We start from the raw sequence: 17,651 nt of genomic DNA, 5'->3' as shown, positions 1-17,651 counted from the left end.
ATTTGAATGCTGTTCCTGCGAACATCGTCTAAAACATTCTAGATGGCCGAAGGCACAGCAAAGTGCTATTACTGATGAAATTATCATTTTCTTGAGAGTCTGAGGTTCTATTAGTGATGACTACTGCTGGAAAATATGGTTCCCAGAATTACAGCAAATTAAAGTAAAGGTCTCATGTTTGAATCATGGTCCTGGCACTCATATCATTCTTAGCATCTTGTTCCCACATTGAGTAAGTGCACAATAGAATGCCCAGCTGATGCGTGTTGCTTACATGTGTTTAGACTCAACATTGACACGTCAACATGAGAGCCCGTCACTGCATTCCAGCTATGTAAACACAGCAACAGTGTTTAACCCTGGTTGGGTTAAGGTTGTCGATATGCGATTTTCCAGACTTAAAAGGTAAAAGAGCATTTGATAAATGCAAACATTACTGGGTCTGCAGGATTTACAATCACCTTCATATCTTTGCATCGGGGAGAACAAGTATAATCTAGGTGGCCAATTTCCCGAATACATTCCACTACTATCTAATACAGGGATAGTAGTCCCCAAATACTATCTACCTCATTGGTGATCCTCGGACTCCCTTTGATCGGACTTTACTGGCTTTATCTAGCACTAAACGTTATTCCCTTATCGTGTATCTGTACACTGTGAATGGCTCGATTCTAATTATGTATTGTCTTTCTGCTGACTGGTTAGCCCGCAACAAAAGCTTTTCACTGTACCTCGGTACACGTGACAATAAACTAAACTGAGCTGAACTTGCCTTCTGTTGGCCAGGCCAGCTGGGGGTCTCGGATGCAAGTCTCTTCACTTCCCCTTCCCACTTCCATACATGACAAGTCTGTATTCCGCGTCAGTCTGACGAAGGGTCCCGACCCAAAACATTGTCAGTCCATTCCCTGCACAGATGCCTGACCTGTTGAGTCTCTCCAGTCTTTTGCTTTTTGCTCAAAATTCCAGCATCTGCATTTTCTCGTGCCTCTATATTCTATGGCCAGGTTGAAATGAAAAGCAGCTAAAATACCATATCGACCTTTACTCCTTTTGTTGAAACCTTCATCAAACGTTCTGGGCCCTCTATTCCTCTACAGCCTCCCCAGTATCAATAGACAATAGACAATAGGTGCAGGAGCAGGCACCTTCGAGCCAGCACCGCCATTTAATGTGATCATGGCTGATCATCCACAATCAGTACCCCGTTCCTGCCTTCTCCCCATATCCCCTGACTCCGCTATTTTTAAAAGCCCTATTTAGTTCTCTCTTGAAAGCATCCAGAGAAGCTGCCTCCACCGCCCTCTGAGGCAGAGAATTCCACAGACTCACCACTCTCTGTGAGAAAAAAGTGTTTCCTTCGTTTGTCAACTCAATGGGTCCAATATATGTGGTGTGAATGGATTAACAATGTTTTGGGTCTGAAGAAGGGTCCTGACCTGGAAATGTCCCCTATCCATGTTCTCCAGAGATGCTGCCTGACCTACTGAGATACTCCAGCACTTTGTGTCTTTCATTTACTGTGTATTTCATTGCTTTGTTACACCTCTGCAAATACATTGTCTTCAATTCCTCTGAGGTAAATCCTACTCACCACCTTCATTTCTGATTAAACACACCATCTAAAGCTTTCCTCTTCGATGTCAATACCTGGCACTTATCTTGTAAATATCTTGCTCAAATTGTGCACTGAGTGAGCATATATATATAGAGGTACAATGTGTAAACGAACTAGTAACAACTTTCCATTCACTAAATTGCTCATCAATCATCACACATTGCTTCCTGCCAATGTTAATTTTGGATCCAATTGGTCATACTCTCAGATTCTACGTTTATGTCCATTCAGCCTTGTGGGATCTTATGAAAAGTCTTGCCAAAATCCATATTTACTGCATTAAACTCACTGCTCTTTTGACCTTCAGTAACCCCCAGAAAATGTAATAAGAGTCATAGTCATAGAGTGATACAGTGTGGAGACAGGCCCTTCGGCCCAACTTGCCCACACCGGCCAACATGTCCCAGCTACACTAGTCCCACCTGCCTGCGCTTGGTCCATATCCCTCCAAACTTGTCCTATCCATGTACCCGTCGGTTTCTTAAATTCCTAAATTCTTAATTGAGTGAGTCAGATGAAAGCTTCCCAGAGGAAGTCCGTTCTGACTAACTTTGATTAATCTGTGTATTTCTAAATGAATGTTTATCCTCTCCTTGGAATTGGTTCCAACAATTTGTACACCGCTGAATGTAAACTAACTCATCTGTAAATACACGTTCATCCTTCCCTTCCTTTAAAACAGTGGCACAATGTTAGGAGTTTTTCCAACCTCTGGCACTGCTCTGTGGCCAGGGGTATTGGAAAATTAACAGGCAACACACACTGCAGTTGAATTCCGAGCTTCTTTGAAAAACTGTTTATATTTAACGTGGGCCTGGCAAATGATCCACTTCCGAAGATGACAAATGTCTTAATGCTTCCTCTTTCACTGATCCCATGTAATGTTTCACACTTGTCTGCTTTGGCAACAACATTGACATCATCATTTTTGTTAATGAAGACAAACAGAAAATATTAATTAACAAGTTTACTCACATCCTCCACCTCCACACAGATATGACCTTTTTGTTCCTTGAACACCCTTTAGTGGCTTTTTCACGGGGCGACTTGACGCAAGAGTGAACCAGAGTTTAACATCGTGGGAACCTCGTGCGATAACAGTACGGCATTCGTGGACCACCGTGGACCACCGTGGCGCTAACGGCAGGTAATCGTGTAACTTGGTCACTCGGGAGAAAATTCAAGAAAGTTTGAATTTCTCCAAGAGTGACTTGTACACTTGTGGTTGAGCATTGCAACATTGTATGAACAAGTGGCCAGTGCGATATCCGTGCGATATCCGTAATAACTCTTGCGGGTACCGTGGGAACTCCTGCGAACGGTGAGTAACTGAGCAGTTTGATTGTCAGTGCTTGTTTTAACTCATTGTTAAATAAATATATTTTTTACTATCAGATTGATGTCTGCAATTCTTCATTAACACATCACTACAAGATGAATGTTTCTAATGTTATAATCCCTCTCATGCTGAAACACAAAATAGTTGAAGGGAGGTGAAATAATCACATTTTCATTCTTTTTCATTTTTGAGTGTTCAGGTACCTCACTTGCTGAGCTATTTTACTCCAGCAGTTTGTGTCTCTTTTTGTCTAAAGCAGTTTCTAAGACTGTAGGAACTCCGTGGGCCAGGCAGCATCTACGGAGGGAAATGGACAGGCGACCCTTTCTTCAGGCTGCCTTATCTCTCTCCCCCCCCACCCCCTCCCCCCTACTCCCACCCACACACACAAATGCTGGAGAAACTCAGCGGGTGCAGCAGCATCTATGGAACGAAGGAAATAGGCAACGTTGCCTACTACCCTCTGTGTAAAGAAGCTGCTCCTCAGCTTTCTATTAAATCTTGCCCTCTCACCTTAAACCCGTGTTCTCTACTTTTTGATGCCCCGACCCTGAGTAAAAGTCTGTGCATTTCCCCTCGGTTATACACCTCCATTAGATCACCCTTCAGCCTCCTGCACTCCAAGTAACATAATCCTCGCCTGCCCAACCTCAGCAGGAGAAACTCAGCGGGTGCAGCAGCATCTATGGAACGAAGGAAATAGGCAACGTTGCCTACTTCCTTCGCTCCAGTAGATGCTGCTGCACCCGCTGAGTTTCTCCAGCATTATTGTGTACCTTCGATTTTCCAGCATCTGCAGTTCCTTCTTAAACACAAATGCACCGAGTTCCTCCAGCATTTCGTGTTTTGTTCAGTATTCCAGCATCCGCTGTCTCCCGCGTCTCCAATAAAACAAAACTACTGTCAAAAGGGTGAAGAATAGGGGCAGAGATAGATACATTCCTGATTAGTGCGGCTGTCAGGAGGTTATGGGGAGAAGGCAAGAGAATGTGGTTGAGAGGGAGAGATAGATCAGCCGCGATTGAATGGCGGAGTGGACTTAATGGACCGAATGGCCTAATTTTGCTCCTATAACTAACAAAGATAGTAATTGTTAGGGAAATGTAGTTATTAAAGACGAGGGGGAGCAGAAATGGGCAGTCTGGGATGGCTCGCGAGATACTTGCATAGAGGCACAAAAGTTAAAGAAAGGGCAGATAAACAGAGAGGGGGGGGGGACTTCCCTCAGTGCCCATCTGTTACCATTAATTGGACAGTTCGGTCTGTGAAACGCAACACGCCAACCCCGACATCCAGCCCGGTGGTCAGTCCTTTGAAGATAGACACCAGTTGCTTGGAGCAACTCAGCCGGACAGGCAGCAACTCTGGAGAGAAGGAACTGGTGGCGTTTCGGGTCGAGAGCCTTCTTCAGACTGAGGTCAATCCCCTGCATGGATAACAGGAGTCCCAGCCAACACGACAATCGCCCGCTGCAGTCTCGGAGCTTCCACTGCGAAAACGGTGCCTACATTTGAGCACTTATGTAACTGAACCATCCTAACACCAACCACAGACCATTCCTGAACTACTACCTACCTCATTCGAGACCCTCGGACTATCTTAGATCGTATACTCACTGGCGTTATCGAGTTACAGTGTGGAAACCGGCCCTTCGGCTCAACTTGCCCATACCGGCCAAAATGTCCCATCGAAACTAGTCCCATCTGCCTGCGTCTGGTCCATATCCCTCCCAACCTGTCTTATCCATGTACCTGTCTAAATGTTTCTTAAATGTATGGATGGACCCAGCCTCAACTACCTCCTCTGGCAGCTTGTTCCATACACCCACCACCCTTTGTGCGAAAATGTTACCCCTCACATCAGATTCCTATTAGATCTTCCCCCCTCACCTTGAACCTATGCCCTCTGGTCCTCGAATCCCCTCTGTGGGCAAAGGACATATATTACCCTGGACTCTGTCTATTTCCCTGCCTGTTCGTCTCATGGTTTTGTACACCTCTCAGCCTCTGTCCCCAGTGTGGAGTTAAGGGCTTGTTTATGGGCGCCCTGGGCTGAGAACTCTGGAGGATGGGTTTTAGACTTTATCGGGAATCGAGATAGACCCCGTAATGCAGGAGCAAAGAATCGCAGACGCTAATCTGCATTGGAAAGACACAATATGCGGGAGTAACTCAGCGCTGAAGAAGAGTCCCGACCCGAAACATCATCTATCCATGTTGTCTAGCGATGCTGGCTGACCCGCTGAGTTGCTCCAGCGCTTTGTGTCTTTCCACTAGACCTGTAATAAGTCTCGGCTGGGTGTTTACTGGGATCTCTGGTGTTTAATAGACGTCCTGATGTTGTTTTTGATCGGGTTTACTACTGACAGTATTTAATCAGATCCATATTAAATCATTTCCCCTTCACCTTAAACCTATGTAATCTGGTCGTCGATTCGCCTACTCTGGGCAAGAGATTGTGCATCTACCCGATCGATTCCTCGCATGATTTTAAACATTATCTTGCACACAGCGTTGTTCCCTTCACCATGTATACACCATTTATGGCTCGATTGTTACTATTTATTGTCTGTCTACTGACTGGTTAAACGTTTGAAAGTTTCACCTCTCAGTAGATAATAAAATAAGACAACCATCACGGTCAATGTGAGACAAAGTCTTTATTCCTATTTGACAAAATAAAAAGACGACTTCTTGCACATATTGAGAGAAGGTGCATCACACCAAACAACATTTGTCTAAAAAAAACAGATTATTCTTCAGCTCATTAAAGAGCTCGGGTGAAATTCTGACAAAGTTTGTGAATGCACTTTTATCCTCTTCGCACAGCACATTAAGCAGCTGATCATATTGTCCAAATTGAGGTCTCCGTTGAAAGATGGGCTTCACCCAGTGAGACTTCCTCTTAATTCTCTTTTTAATTAATCTCACCCTTCTGCCTTCACGCAAGCGTTCTTGATGCACATACTTAGTATAGGCATGTCTCCAAATGAGCCAATTCAACCAAGGGAGGAATATAGTGTGTGAAAAAACCCAATATAGTGTGTGAAAACAAAGTAACATCATTTGTGCCACGTGATTAACAACACTACAGTTCACGATGTTCATTCAAGATTAACGGGAAAGCTCGGGAGACGGACAAGTCACTCGCACAAATAACAGAAATGCCGAGTACCATGGGAACTCTTTATCTACCCCCCGTTATATCGTGCGAAATTCGTGCTGGACCACGACCACTTCACTCTGGTGACATCTTGCGTCAACTTGCCCCGTGAAAAAGCCCCATTAGTCACCCTTTTCTGTGCATCATCTGTACTTTATGACCAAGATGGGCCGATCAAATCTGTATTATTCAGCTCTTTGTTTCTGGCATAAACTTTGGTCATTAGGCTTTTCTTTTACTTTCTGTAAACTGTCATTCAAGGAGTCCTAGATTTGATCGGCCCATCTTGGTCATAAAGTCACAGCCATCGAGTCACACAATCGTACAACACAGGAACGGGCCCTTTGGCATTTCATGACCATACCAACATTATTGCCCCAATACTAATCCCATCTGCCTGCATTAGAACCATATCTTTCTATGTCTTGTCTACTTAAATGTCTAACTAAATGCCTTTTAAACTTTGTAATTATATCTCATTCTACCACCTCATCTGGATTTCAGATATCAACCATTCTCTGTGTAAAATGTTTACCCCTAAGATCCCCTTTAAGTCTCCTACTTCTCACCTTAAATCTATACCTTCTTGTTTGCGATATATCTACCGAGGGAGAAAGATTTTGACTATTTATGGATATCTCCTATAATGTTATCAAATTCAATCGAGTCACTTGTCAGCCTTGTTCTCCAGGGAAAAAGCTTTTCCAATCTCTCCCTATAAATAAAGTCTTCCATCCATGCAGTATTTTAATTTATTAGTTTAGAGATACAGCATGGAAACAGCACCGACCAACGATCCCCGCACATTAACACTATCCTACACACACTAAGGACGATTTACACTTACACCTACATAACCTACATACCTGTACATCTTTGGAGTGTGGGGGGGAAACCGAAGATCTTGGAGAAAACCCACGCAGTCACGGGGAGAACTTACAAACTCCGTACAGACAGCACCCGCAGTCGGTATCGAACCTGAGTCTCTGGCGCTGCAAGCACTGTAAGGTAACAACTCTACAGCTGTGCCACTGTACCGCCCATCCTGGTGAATCTGTTTATCCAGAACAATCACATCCTTCCTATTGAGTGGTGCCTAGAATGACACACAATACTACCAGTGTTATCTAACCAGTATTTGTAAAGTTGCAACATGATGTCCCAATTCAAATATAATGTATACGCTGACCTATGAAGGCAAGAATGCCATATGCCTTTTTTCCATCATATCCACCTGTTACAGTCATGGAGGCGTAGCATCATATACAGCATGGAAACAGGCACTACGGCTCAAATTGTCTATGCCGACCAAGGTGCCCCATCTAAAGTCCTAGCTGCTGATTTGGCCCATATCCTTCAAAAAGGTTCCTATCCATCTACCTGTCCAAATGTCTCTTAAATGTTGTTATAGTACCTGCCTCAACTACCTCCTCTGGCAGCTCATTCCATATACCCACCACAGTCTGCACAATAAAGGTTTCCTTCAGGTTCCTATTAATTCTTTCCTCTCTTACCTATGTCCTCTGGTTCTTGATTCTCCCACTCTGAGTAAAAGACTCTGTGCATTCACCCCCTCTATTATTTTCGTCATTTTAGAGACCTCCATAAGATCACTTCTCAGACTGCTACACTCCAAAGCTCAGGTCCTCAAATCCCAGCACCATCTTTGTAAATGTTCCCTTCACTCATTTCAGCTTAATGACACCATTCCAATGGAGGGTGACGAAAACTCAGCACAATGCTCCAAATGCAGTATCACCAACGTTAGTGTACAACTATAGCATAACATCCCGACTTCTATACTCAATAACCTTGATCATGAAGGCCAAAGTACCAAAAGCCTTCCTGACCTACCTGTGACCCCACTTTGAGAGAACTGTTGTTCTTTGTGAGAACGCCTCTATCCCTTGGCATCTCCTTCCTGAATTCCTCTAATTGGACTGATTTACTTGCTTGGTCTGGCCTATTTGTGAACCCAGACCTGCCTTCTCAAATTGCAGATCTCTGGAAATTACAGATGGGCAAGAAGTGCCAGTCGTGTCGGCGGGTTCCATATCCTGTGCAAGTTTAATATAAAAAGAAGCTACAATTAAGGCCCAACCTAAATTGCGGGATGACCTTCCTGAAATTGTGGCTGAATTGCAGACTAGACAGTCATAATTGCAGAAAAAATAAACTTATGTTTATTGATTGTGGTAATTTTGTAGGTCAGTAGACATATTCCTTTACTGGAGTAAGATAAAGCTAAAACAATACTGTATGAACATTTTTAATACTTTTTAAAGAAATTTACTTGTCTGAGAATGTTTTACTTTAGTCACTAATGTTATTTTCTCAATGGTGTGCTGCAGTTCATTGCTCGAAGGCAGGGATGTGATTGGTTTGGATTATGTCACATATTAATGGAACTGGGTCTGGTCCAGGTTTGGCAGCTCCAGGGGGGGGCCAAGGGGGAGGTCAAAAACTTTGGGAATGCCAAGAGGGAATGGTCGGCTTAATGGCGGAGTGGTAGAGTTGTTGCATTACAGTGTCAGAGACTCGGGTTCATTCCTGACTACGGGTGGTGGCTGTAAGGTGTTTGTATGTTCTCTCTATGACTGCATGGGTTTTCTCCGGGTGCTCTGGTTTCCTCCCAACTTCCAAAGGTGTACAGGTTTGTAGAGTACGGGTGATCATTGCTTGATATGAACTTGATGGGCCGAAGGGCCTGACTCCACACTGTATCTCTAAACGTTGAGAATAGGTGTCAAGGGTTATCAGAATCAGAATCAGAATCAGATTTTATTCGTCAAGTATGTTTTGCAACATACGAGGAATTTCACTGGCCAGGTCAGCCATACAATTAAAAGCAACAGATTCAAAAACATATTTAACATGAACATCCACCACAGTGACTCCTAGACATTCCTCACTGTGATGGAAGGCAAAATAAAGTTCAAGTCTCTTCCTTTGTTCTTCCTTGGTCGGGGGCCTCGAGCTCCCCGTTGACGGGACGGTCTTAACTCCCGTAGCCAGCGGCGTTCGGGCCCTCCGCGTTGAGGCGTTCAGCTCCTGCATCGGGGGGTTGTCAGCTCCCCCGCGCCGTGCGATCGAACCTCGCGTCGGGGCTGGACGGACCTTCTGCGGCGTTGGAGCTCCCGACTCACCCTCTCCCGAGACTTCGAGCCCTTGTCGGTAAGTCCGCAGGCCGCGGTCCCAGGCAAGGGATCCGCTCCGATGGTACATCCGCGCCCCGCGGTGGGTCTCACGACAGTCCGAGGCGGCTCCCAGTTCCAGCGTTGGTTGGCCGCAGAGCCCGGAGAATGTGATCCGAAAAATGATCGCATCTCCGGGAAGGTAAGGACTTGAAAAAAAGTTTCCCCCGATCCCCTCCCCCCGCTCCCCACATTAAACAAACTAAAGAACATAAAAACAAACTTTAAAAAGACGCTAAAAATAACAACAAGTTGAAAAAACGAACAGACTGCCGGCAGGGCTAACCATCTCCCCAGCGCCTCTGGTGGTAGGGAAATTGGATTAGGAGGCAGAGATCAGCCATGATTCAATGGCAGAGCAGACTCAATGGGTCGAATGGCCTAATTCTACTCCTATAACTTGTGAATGCTGAGAGTGCATTTAGAGACCTTATGAGGCTTGAAAGAGAGAGCGATTAGAAACCCCTGAAGCATCCAAGAGGAAGATATTCCCTGGAAGTGACAGGAGGTTGTCTGATCCAACACATTGCAGTAGAGGCAATCACAGCATTACTATAATTTAGCGTGGGTCTTGGCAGTAATACAATATAACACAGTATCTGGTAATTGGATTCATTTGCTTAATAGCCTTGATTTTCTTTTTGGAAGCAATTGTTGGTTGAGGTTCAGTAAAGAAAGAAAGGAGAACATGATCAACAAGCCCCACATTACTACCTCATTTTGAGGCAGATGCATTTTAAACTTAAGATAGATACAGAAAGCTGGGGTAACTCAGCAGGTCAGACAGCATCTCTGGGGAAAATGAAAGGGTGATATTTCGGATCGAGACCCTTCCCCATTCTGAAGAAACATCACCTAATCCTTTTCTCCAGAGATGTTGTCTAACCTGCTGAGTTACTCCAGCTTTTTGTATCTATCTTCGGTTCAAACCAGCATCTGCAGTTCCTTTCTACACGTTTTAATTTAGATTTACTTACAGGAAACAAAATACTGATAGATGAAATCTGTTGGTGCAAGTGGAACAGGATAGAAACCTCCATCGTCACGAAAGCTTTCCTGTCGCTTGAGGTGGGAGCATTGGCTTATTTGGAACAGATACATTTATCCTCTTAAGAATGCACTTGGATTCTCCCCTGGCCCAATATGGCGGAGCTGCTGCTTCACAGCAGTAGAAACCTTGGATTGATCCTGGCCTCGGGTGCTGTCTGTGTTGAGTTAACACGTTCTCACTGTGACTGCATCGGTTTTCTCCAGGTACTCCGGTTTCCTCCCACATCAGGAAAGATCGTGTCAAGCTTGAAAGGGTTCAGAGATGATTTATGAGGATGTTGCTAGGACTAGAGGGTGTGAGCTATAGGGGGAGGTTGAGGCTGGGACTCGATTCCTTGGAGCGCTGGAGGATGAGGGGTGATCTTATAGAGGTGTATAAGATGAGAGGAATAGATTGGGTAGATGCACAGAGTCTGGTGCCCAGAGTAGGGGAATCGAGGACCAGAGGACATAGGTTCAAGGCGAAGGGGAAAAGATTGAATAGGAATCTGAGGGGTAACTTGTTCACATAAAGGGTGGTAGGTGTATGGACAGATAGGGTAGGTTTAGAGGGATATGGGGCAAAAATAGGTAGGTGGGACTAGTGTAGATGGGGCACGTTGGTCGGCGGGACGTGTTGGGCTGAACGGCCTGTATAACTCTATAGAACAGTATAGCACAGGAACGGGCGCTTCTGTACACAATGTTTTTTCAACAAACTGGAAAAGTAATAAAACAAGCAGAGGATCACTCAAAGCTCTATAGACCTGTGCGGTTGAATTCACATTTGGCAAATGCTCAGATGAAAACCAAGGGATTGCTATTTATTTTACAGGATATTAGGCTGGATGACTCAGGGATGATTCACCCAGGCTCTACTCACAATTTCAAGCCCTTGGTTTATTTGGATATTGTAGTGTTCAGCTTTTGGAATATTTGGCTGGGATCAAACCAAAGCTTCCTGGAACTAGAGCAACCCTAATATTTTTCTGAGGAAAGGTCATCAACCTGGCACAATAACTCTATTTTTTTCTTTTTCGGAAACTGCATGACTTGTTGAGTAGTTGTGGAGTTGAGTAGTTCCTACATTTTCGGTTTAATTTCAGTTTTCGAATGACACACTGGCACTGGTGGAGCACAGAGTTGCGAGAGACCCGGGTTCGATCCTGATCTTGAGTGCTGTCTGCGTGCAGTTTGTACGTTCTCGCCGTGACTGTGGGTTTCCTCCCACATCCCAAAGACGTGTGGGTTTGTCGGTTAACTGGCCTCTTTAAATTGCCCCTTAGCTTGTATGAATAGGATGGCATGGATATAGTGTGAATGGGTGATCTATGGTCAGCGTGGACCCGGTGGGCCAAAGGGTCTGTTTCCTTGCTCTACCTCCAAACTAAAATGGATGGATTTTACTTTACTTACTTTAAAAAAAAATGGATTGTTCTGTTCAAGGAGCAAGAAAAATATTCCACTTTTTCTGTAAGTGTGTTCATGACTGAGGAAGTCTGTAGTCCTTATGTATTTGTGGTGGGATTTGTGTGCCATATAGATGAAGGAAATCATTGGTGGAGAATAGTAAATATTTTCACTTGCAGTGTAGTGTTGGCATCAAACATTCTCCTGAGTTTACAATAAAGCAATCTGATAGACACTAAAAGCTCTGAGTAACTCAGCGGGACAGGCAGCATCTCTGGAGAGAAGGAATGGGTGACATTTCGTGTTTATCTTCGGTTTAAACCAGCATCTGCAGTTCCTTCTTACACAAAGCAACCTGATCCCTATCTCACTAGATCATGGTTCAATGCCCCAGTCTGATGTTTTTCACATCAGCCATGCTTTTGGCTCTGTTGACTATTTGCTTAGCTGGATCATTGAATTGAATTGAATTTAATTGAACACTTTATTATCACATGTGATAAGTCACAGTGAAATTCTTTGCTTGCATACCCATGGTATGTAAATATTCGCACATAAAGCCTCAAATATTAAAAGAAAAAGTTGCATCATCTGATTTCAAATGCAGCCCCCCATTAAATCTGCTGCTGCATCTTGACTTTAAAGCTTGACTGTTATGGCTTGTTCTGGGCAATACTTGGCTTTTTAAGGAATGTGTCCTATAAAACACGATTGCACACAAACACGCATCATCTCAATTTGATTGTTTTCATCAACCTTAGCTTAGCTTGATGAGCAAAATCTAAAAGTGACCTGATCGCATATAATCACAAGAATAGTTGTTAACATCAACAACAATTAAGCTAACGACAAATACTGGAGCTACCTGAGATGTGGCCGACACAGGAAGACAGGAGATTGCAAAACAATTTTCTGTTTCCTGAACAACATGCGAGCTCAGAGAGCCATATTTTAGTTGTTAAGGTTACTGCCGTGACTTCTGCTGTACTTGTACTATGATACAGCCTCCAGAGATAGCCTCAAGCTGAGCGGCAATAGGTCCATCAAAGTGGTGCTGGTCTTCACAGTGAGGCGCAGAAGTACCTCAGCAGAATAAGCTCAGTTTAGATTACTATTGTCACGTGTACTGCGGTACAGTGAAAAACTTCTTGTTGCGTCCTATCCAGTCAGCAAAATTACTATCCATGATACCAATCACGCTGTCCACACTGTCCACGTACAGGATAAAGGGTATAACTTTCAGTGCAAGATAAATTCCAGTAAAGTCCAAATAAAGTCCAAAGGCCTGCAAAGAGGTAGAAGGGAGGTCAGGACTTCTTTCAAGTTGGTGAAAAGACGGTTCAGTTGCCTGATAATGGCTGCGGAGAAACTGTCCCTGAATCCAGAGGTATGCATTTTCAAACCTCTGTAGGTCTTGCCTGATGGGAGAGGGGGAAGGAGGGAGTGGCCAGGAAGAGACTCATACTTGATTATGCTGGTGATGGCCTTGCCGAGGCAGCGTGAGGTGTAAATGGAGTCAATGGAAGGGAGCTCCCCTTTAAAAGATGAAGCTGTGATGTGAATCAGAGTTGTCTGGTGTATGGGACACGTGACATTACTTGTACTTTACATGCATTAACAGGGTCAACAATGCTTGAGCGAGGCGTATGCATAGAGAGGCAGAATTAAATTGCACAGTAACAGATCGTGCAAAGTATTCTGGATCCTATCTTACTGCATATTGCCTTCACATGCATTTATAAAGCATCATTAATGTAGATAAACGTTCCAAAGTACTCCATTAGTTTAACTTAGTTTAGTTTAGAGACACAGCATGGAAACAGGCCAACTACTGATCACCCCGTTCACACTAGTTCCATTTTATTCCACTTTCACATCCACTTCCTACACACTAGAGGACCATTAACCTACAAACCTGGACCACCTATGCAGTCACAGGGAGAACGTGCAGACTCTACACGGACAGCACCCAAGGTTATGATTGAACATATGTCGCAGGTGCTGTGTGTGAGGCAGCAATTCTACCATGGAGTCACGCTTGAGATATGTTTTAAAATTTAGATGCCTAACCAAAGAAAAGGATGTTTAAAATCTGTGAGGGTGGCGAATCTAAGAGGAAGAGAGGCTGGGGGGAAAGCAGTGGGATCCCTGAGGAGGGTTTTCAGTGATTGAAATGAAAAAAACACTGGGAAGATGAAGGGGAAGGAGAAAAGGGGAAAGGTGATATCAGCAGGGGGGCAGGGGAGGTTACAGACGTCGGGGTGGATGAGGCAATGAGGGCCTTTAAACAAAGGGACGAGGATTCTAAATCTGAACTGTTTGGAGACCAAGAAACATTGGCAACAGCGAGCGGAAGAAATGAACAGAGTTGCTTGCAACGCAGCCTCTCGGGATCAGGGCAAGCGATTCTGGAGTCACAACTGGGCAGTTTCTTAAACAGTTTCAACTTTCTTGTGAGAGGACATTCTGTACTTCCGCTGTGAATAGACGCAAAGAGAAATTTCTGAATGGTTTCAGTTAACATTGCTCTTGCTGAAGGTTATACCCGTTGCAAGGCCCCGCATTATAACCAATGTAGTCACGATCTTCCGATTAGTCTTGACCCAGCCTCGGAGACTTCTATTCTAGTTCTGTGCGAATGTTATAATCCTGGCAAGAAGCCAACCAAGCAATTGGGTCTGTGCAGATGCAGAAATTCAAACCTAATGAGTGCGGTGTACGTTTCTGCTGTCTAAAGTTATGAAATAAATAGATAGAGAACTGGGTAGATAATAAACCAATTCACAACAATGATTGCAAAGGTCAGAGGTGAAAGCAATCCAGTATGGGTTATAACTGGTAAGAAAATGTTCAACTTACTTTGGGGAATAGATTCTACTGGTAAGAAATATAAGGTGTTTACATGTGTTGGAAGGAACTGCAGATGCTGGTATATACTGAAGATGGACACAAAAAGCTGGAGTAACTCAGCGGGACAGGTAGCATCTCTGGAGAGAAGGAATGGGTGACGTTTCCGGTCGAGACCCTTCTTCAGACTATTTACATGCTTAGCAAAGATATACTAAATAGGAAAGATTGAACAATCCAGGAATATTTTTTCAAGGGAAGATAAGACTGAATGTTTACACACTAGGGACTCCTAAAATTAGGAAAGACGTTAATGAAGTGAATGGAGTAATAAGTCTAATTTGGGGAAACCTAATGTACAAAAAAGTACTATGCAGTCATGAAGAAACCTAAAAAAGAATCCAGGAGAAATGTTTTTAACTAAATGTTTGCGTGAGTGTGCAGCGACAGATAAGGCAAATATCATGCGTGTCTTTGACGGTGAGCTGGACAAGTTCATGAGGCGGAATGGAAGAGATGGAGAGATGCAGCACGGAAAGAGGACCTCCGGCACACTGAGTCCATGTCAACTATCAATGCCCCTTTTACACTAATCCTACATTAATCCCATTTTTTAATACTCTCCACATTCTCAACAACTCCCCTGATGGGTTTATTGATTGGTTTATTACTAGGTGTTGGTTTATTATTGTCCCTGTACCGAGATACAGTGAAAAATGTTGTTTTACGTGCCATCCTGGCAATTAATGAGTACATTGTGTCGTGCAAAAGAGATAATAAACAATGTAGTATTATAGCTATAGAGAGAGTGCAGATAAAATAATTTGTGCAAGGGCCACAAAGACGTAGATTGCAAGATCAGGAAATTCATCCCCATCATATGAAAGGTCTGTTCAAGTCTGACAAGAGTGGGGGAGTTGTTGATCTTGAATCTGGCGGCATCAAGCTTTTGTATCTTCTGCCCAAAAGGAGGAGAGAGAGTAACTGGGGTGGGAGTGGTCCTTAATTCTGTTTGCTACGTGAAGTATACGGCCCAGCTGCCTTATCTATAACTGCACACTCTAGCCGGGAATCGACGGAACGCTCACAACTGTCTGCACTTTCTTGTGGTCCTGGGTAGAGCAGTCGCCATACCGAGCTAGATAGGATGCATTCTGTGGTGCATCTGTAGTCGGGTGGATGGAAGCTTACAAGAAGCATAAACACTAGCCGAGACCATCTGGGACAAATGGCTTGAATTTCCTGTAAACTCACGTGGCAGACATTTGTCAGTTGATGAGCAATGTTCTGCACGCTCCTTTGAGCCTGCACAAACAATGGTGCAAGGCCAGCAATGCAATTCTTGTCCACAGGGTCTGTGTTACTCACAACAGATACCAATCTCCAACCTGCAGTACAATAGCACGCCCAAATGAGCAGAAACAGAGTTTTTAAAAAAATCCTCCCAGCCCTCTTATAACTTACTTTTCCCTTCATTGTCTCGTGTTGAAGCACGATTTCCATAATCTCCGTTTTTCACATTCAGTAGGAGTGGCTGATGCTTGGGAAACAATGGGCAGTTATGCCCACTGACTCAATCGGCTCTGGCCAGGCCAACTGAACTGGAGGCTCCTTTGAAATGCGATTGTTTGTAAAACCTACTTCCCTTCAGCCTGCCAAGAGTGGAATTCTGAAGTCCTGTTTATACTTCGGAGACAAAGTCGGGACGCCCAGCTGAGGGATCCCTTGTTGTCCCTTCTCCTGCCACAGGAACAATGTCACAGCTGTGTCTCAGAACAAGGACTCTTTCTTCCCGATCCTATCAGCTTTTCCTGTGTGGGTAGGATCTCGTGGCATCTCCTTGAGGCAAGTGGGTGGTTCAGGGTGACTGGCAGGGTGACTGGCCAAGAACGTGACACAGCACCACAGTGTCTGCGACTTGGATTTCACAGTGAACTTTGTGCTTGCTCACAAAGAGAGAGTTGTGGCGTATCACAGGCCATTTGTGTTCATTTCCTCCCCAAAACATGGTCCTTTCCTCGACGCACATTTTGTTTAGAATGTGTTTGAATGTCTCAATGGTTCTTTTCTCCTTTAGCTTCTATCAAGAAGACGGTCATGAAACATCTATATATCCTCAAATATCCAGAGCTCCAGTATCCACAAAATCTTCAACTTGTCCCAATTCCTAATGGGAAGCATTTGTATCATGATAATAATAGAAGCTGCTTTCAAGCTTCTCCAGCATCAAGTTTAAAAGGACATTAATATTGAATAGCTCGATTTCTAGGAGGAATTCCAGAAGTCATAAAATAGTTAGCATTAATGGAGCTGAAGTACAGTTGCTCAAGAACTAGAAGTCCCACAGCGAAAATATCACCACCAATTTGTCCTGGACCAAACACATTGAAGCTACATCTAAGAAAGCACACTGTTGTAGCTCCTGCTTGCCTCTGCTTGTTTGACATGTCTCCAATGTCTCTTACCAATTTCAGGAGATGCACCAGAGAAAGCATCCAATGCATGGCAGCTTAGCATGGAAAACGTTCTACCCAAGTCAGCAAGAAATTGCAAAGGGTTGTGGATGTGGCCCAGTCTATCAGACAAATCAAAGATAGACACAAAATGCTGGAGTAACTCAGTGGATCTCTAGTGAAATAGAATAGCGTCTGCCCATCCCTCTCTCAATTGACTCCATCTACATTTCAAGTTGCCTCTGGAAAGTAGACAACACAATTGAGGACCATTCATACCCTGGTCATTCTCTCTTCTCCCATCTTCTGACAGGCAGAAAATACATAAGCTTGAAAGCTCATAATGCCAGATTCAGGAATAACTTCTTCTCCGCTGTTATCAGATTGCTAAAACTGTCCCATTTTAAAATAATGGGCCTTTCCCACAGGTGATTTTTTAGGCGACTACAGGCGACTAGGCTGTCGCCCCATGGTCGCTGGTGGTCGCGGGGTGTCGCCTGTATGGTCGTGAGTAGTATCCTCAGTTGCCCAAAGAGTCGTAGCGTCTTTCTGGTCGTCGCTGGATTTTCAACATGTTGAAAAATATTCGGCGACAG

The sequence above is a fragment of the Amblyraja radiata genome, chromosome 5, assembly GCF_010909765.2.
Source record: "Amblyraja radiata isolate CabotCenter1 chromosome 5, sAmbRad1.1.pri, whole genome shotgun sequence".
In the NCBI taxonomy this organism is placed as follows: Eukaryota; Metazoa; Chordata; class Chondrichthyes; order Rajiformes; family Rajidae; genus Amblyraja; species Amblyraja radiata.
This window is presented reverse-complemented; position numbering follows the sequence as displayed.